Source organism: Lolium rigidum, chromosome 6 (assembly GCF_022539505.1).
Source record: "Lolium rigidum isolate FL_2022 chromosome 6, APGP_CSIRO_Lrig_0.1, whole genome shotgun sequence".
Lineage (NCBI taxonomy): Eukaryota > Viridiplantae > Streptophyta > Magnoliopsida > Poales > Poaceae > Lolium > Lolium rigidum.
Window position 1 is genome coordinate 156,609,577 of NC_061513.1, and position 4,953 is coordinate 156,614,529.

Here is a 4,953-nt window from a genome sequence, read left to right on the forward strand (position 1 = left end):
CCTATTTTTCCACGAAGCTTCCAGAAGTCCGAAGAGGAAACGAAGTGGGGCCACGGGGCGACGACACGCCAGGGCGGCGCGGCCTGGGCCTTGACCGCGCGGCCCTGTTGTGTGGGTCCCCCGTGACGCCTCCTGACCTGCCCTTCCGCCTACTTAAAGCCTTCGTCGCGAAACCCCCAGTACCGAGAGCCACGATACGTAAAACCTTCCAGAGACTCCGCCGCCGCCAATCCCATCTCGGGGGATTCAGGAGATCGCCTCCGGCACCCTGCCGGAGAGGGGAATCATCTACCGGAGGTCTCTTCATCGCCATGATCGCCTCCGGATCGATGTGTGAGTAGCCCACCCCTGGACTATGGGTCCATAGCAGTAGCTAGATGGTTGTCTTCTCCTCATTGTGCTATCATGTTAGATCTTGTGAGCTGCCTATCATGATCAAGATCATCTATCCAGTAATCCTACATGTTGTGTTTGTTGGGATCCGATGAATATTGAATACTATGTCAAGTTGATTATCAATCTATCATATATGTTATTTATGTTCTTGCATGCTCTCCGTTGCTAGTAGAGGCTCGGCCAAGTTGATACTTGTGACTCCAAGAGGGAGTATTTATGCTCGATAGTGGGTTCATGCCTCCATTAAATGCGGGACGTGTGACAGAAAGTTCTAAGGTTGTGGATGTGTTGTTGCCACTAGGGATAAAAAATCGATGCTTTGTCTAAGGATATTTGTGTTGATTACATTACGCACCATACTTAATGCAATTGTCTGTTGTTTGCAACTTAATACTGGAGGGGGTCGGATGATAACCCGAAAGTGGACTTTAGGCATAGATGCATGCTCGGATAGCGGTCTATGTACTTTGTCGTAATGCCCTGATTAAATCTCATAGTACTCATCATGATATATGTATGTGCATTGTTATGCCTTCTTTATTTGTCAATTGCCCAACTGTAATTTGTTCACCCAACATCTGTTTATCTTATGGGAGAGACACCACTAGTGAGCTGTGGACCCCGGTCCAATTCTTTACATCCGAAATACAATCTATCGCAATTGTTCTTTACTGTTCTTCGCAAACAATCATCATCTTCCACACAATACGTTTAATCCTTTGTTTACAGCAAGCCGGTGAGATTTACAACCTCACTGTTACGTTGGGGCAAAGTATTTTGATTGTGTTGTGCAGGTTCCACGTTGGCGCCGGAATCCCTGGTGTTGCGCCGCACTACACTCCGCCACCATCAACCTTCAACGTGCTTCTTGGCTCCTACTGGTTCGATAAACCTTGGTTTCTTTCTGAGGGAAAACTTGCTACTGTACGCATCACACCTTCCTCTTGGGGTTCCCAACGGACGTGTGTTAATTGCACGCATCACGGGCCCACCCCAGGCCGCACCTAGGCATGGTGTGGTCGGCCTAGCCCACTTCTGACGATGCCCCCTCCCGTATTTCAACCCCTCGAGAAACCTAAGATTGGGGGAGCGACCAGAGAAATAATCCTCCGCCGCTAGGGGGCGGAGAACCACAGAGAGAAAAGCTTTCCAGCAGGCAGGATTCTGCTAGGGAAATTCCTTCCCGGAGAGGGGAGATCTGCCATCATCACCGCCATCGAGCTGGACTTCATCGAGATCATCGTCACCATCATCTCCACCACCAGCACCATCATCACCGCCGTCTCCACGCCGTCCCGCTGTAACATCTTGGGTTTGATACTTGTCTAGTTCATAGGGGAAACTTTCGGTGTTGATTACTCCTTTTAGTTGATGCTATTGAGTGAAATCATTGAATTAAGGTTTATGTCCAGATTATTGTTCACCATTATATCACCTCTGATTTCGATCCATATGATGTCTCGTGAGTAGTTCGCTTAGTTTCTTGAGGACATGGGAGAAGTCATCTGTTAGTAGTGGAACTATGTTGAGTAATATGCAATGATTTGATATTTAAGTTGTGATGCTATTCTTCTAGTGGTGTCGTGTGAACGTCGACTACATGATACTTCACCTTTAGGGGCCTAGGGGAATGCATCGTGTGTTTGGCTACTAATTGTGGGGTTGCGGGAGCGACGGAAACCCAAACCCCCGTTAGGAAACAGGGGCACGAGGGAGTGTAGGATCTCAAAGTTTAAGGATGTGGTTAGATTTATCTTAATTACTTTCTTGTAGTTGCGGATTCTTGCAAGAGGTATAATCACAAGTATTGCGTAGTACATTAGCATAGGTTCACCCACACAACACTTACCAAACCATTGAATATTATTCAGCTATGTGAAGCGAAAGCACTTGACAAAATTCCCGTGTGTCCCCAGGAACGTTTGATCATCATAAGAACAACAACCAGCTTGTCCTTTTCTATAGAAAGGATTGGGCCACTCGCTGCAATTATTATTACTGCATTTTATTTACTCGTACTTTATTCATCTGCAATCCAAAATACCCCTGCAAACCTGTTTGCTAGTATTTACAGTGAAGCCTCGATCAAAACTGCTCGTCAATACCTTCAGCTACTCGTTGGGTTCCACACTCTTATTTATCGAAAGTATTACGATACACCCCCTATACTTGTGGGTCATCACCCTACCACTATGCCTAAGGTCGACGGCACTGCCGCCCTACCTGCGCCGGCAATGCCGCCCTCCTACAAAGAGCATCAGATCTGAACCCTTTATCCCTTTGTATGCCTAAATTACCCCTCCTTAGTGGATCCCCATATATAGGCTCCAACCTCCCCCCTTCATGAGGTTAGAGTAGAATGAACTAAAATTGGCTTATGCCTTCACCATCCCTTTGGGATTAGGGAAACCCTCTCCTTATATGATTATTCTCTCACACTTGTGATTCTACCGCCGGTCTTTCACTCGTGTGATTCGATCGATCGTATACCGATCTTTCTCTCGGGAATTCAACATCGTGTCTTTCTCTCGAGAGATTCTATGGGGACAGTGGTTCGGGCTGTCAGGAGTAAACCGAATTATATCGGGTTGTGTGTTGCGTGTGTTCATCGTGTTCTTCACCATGTTTTTCGTGTTCATCCCTCACCCCCTTGTGTTCTTGGTCAAATTCGTGAGATCGGGCAACGCACGTGGCCTTAGGCCTCATCAAGAGTTCTATGGATAATTGGCATGATAAAACAAAATAATTTTAGAAGGATAGCTAGAGGGTGGAGTTCTAACATAGAAGAAGATATTAGAAAACATAAGAAAAAGCTGATCGAAGAATATGATGCTTTGGACATCATGTTAGAGACTCATCCTCTTTTTGATGCTGGTAGAACTAGATTGGATATTATCCTTAGAGAATTAATCTCTTACTGGATTATAGAAGAAACAAAATCCAGGCAGAGATCTAGAGATAGACAAATCATGAAAGGGGATAAAAATACCTCATATTTCCATGTTGCTAACCAGAGGAGAAGGAAAAAAGGACAAATGTTTTAGAGGCCCATGTAACTAAAAAAAGGTATGCTTAAAGTTACTACTGATTATTATAAAAAAACTTTTCAGGAAAGAGGATAGACCTGATATAACATTAAGAAGCGACGTTTTTTCTCTCGAGGAAAAAGTAACTTCTCAAGAGAATGTAGCTCTAGAAAAAGCTTCATCGAGCAAGAAATTAAGGATCGTATGGGTACCTAGAGGGGGGTGGATAGGTGCTAACCAAATTTTAATTATTTTTCAATTTAGGGTTGACACAGAAGGTAAATTCTGTAGATATGCAACTATGTATATTTACCTATATGACAAGATGCAAGCAACGCAAGATAGAAGATACAAGATACAAGATAAATGTAGTAACATGTGAAAAGGATTATCAATAATCTGCTTTTATAAAAGACATATTTATATTTGAGAGTGTTGTTACTGCCCATGAAAAAAAATGAAGTACATAGGAAGAAGTGGCAAGGTTTAGCCCTTAGAATAGATTATGAAAAGTCTTATGATAGGGAGAATCTTGATTTTCGTATTGAAATCATTTCTCTTAGAGGATTTGGTACTAAAATCATCTCCTTGAGTAAGCAAATCACTCAGGGATGTAGAGGGTGATAAATTTTTAACTAACAAAGGTTTAAGACATGGTGATCCCTTTGTCCCCTTGCTATTTAATTTTGTAATAGATTTCTTTTCGAAAATGTTAATCAAAGGGTCAGATTGTGGCATGATTATAGGGCTTTGTCCACATCTAATCCCTGGAGGGGTTGTTAGCCTGCCATATGCAGATGATACTCTCATCTTCTTTGTGAAAGATGATGTGAATGCAATTAATCCAAAATGGACACTCGCCTTTTTAGCTGTCTGGAATGAAAATTAATTATCATAAGAGTGAGTTGATGGAAATTAACATGGAACCCCAGGAATGTTCACCCTTCCTAGAAATATTCCATTTTTAGCTGGCCATTTATCTATAAAATATCTAGGTCTCCTTTTACAATTCGATAAACTTGGGAGGGAAGATTACCTGCCTCTGGTAGATAGTTTGTTAAGTAGAATGTGAGGATGGAGGGATAAATTACTTTCCTATGAAGCAAAAAAAAATCTCATCAAAACTCTATTTGTCTAGTATCCCTATTTACATGTTCTCCTTCTTTAAATTCCCAAAATAGGCTCTAGATCTTATTAATACTCATTGCATGTGGGGATGATGTAGATGTCAATAGGAAGATCCATTTGGTCAATTGGCCATCTGTGTGCATGATAACATAGTTTGGTGGTCTTGGTATCCCAAACTTGGAGGATTTAAATATATTCCTAGTTGGATCTTGGGTGAAAAGGTACATACAAGGGGAAGGTATTTTATGAAAAATTAGTAGGTGCCAAATACAAAAAGTACAATCACTTTGTGCTGCCAATATATAAAGCCCTCTGTTTTCTAGAAACATGTCATGTGGGCTTATAGAGATGTTAAGTTTGGTTAAAATGGAAAATAGGTAATGGTAAGATAGTGAAATTTAGG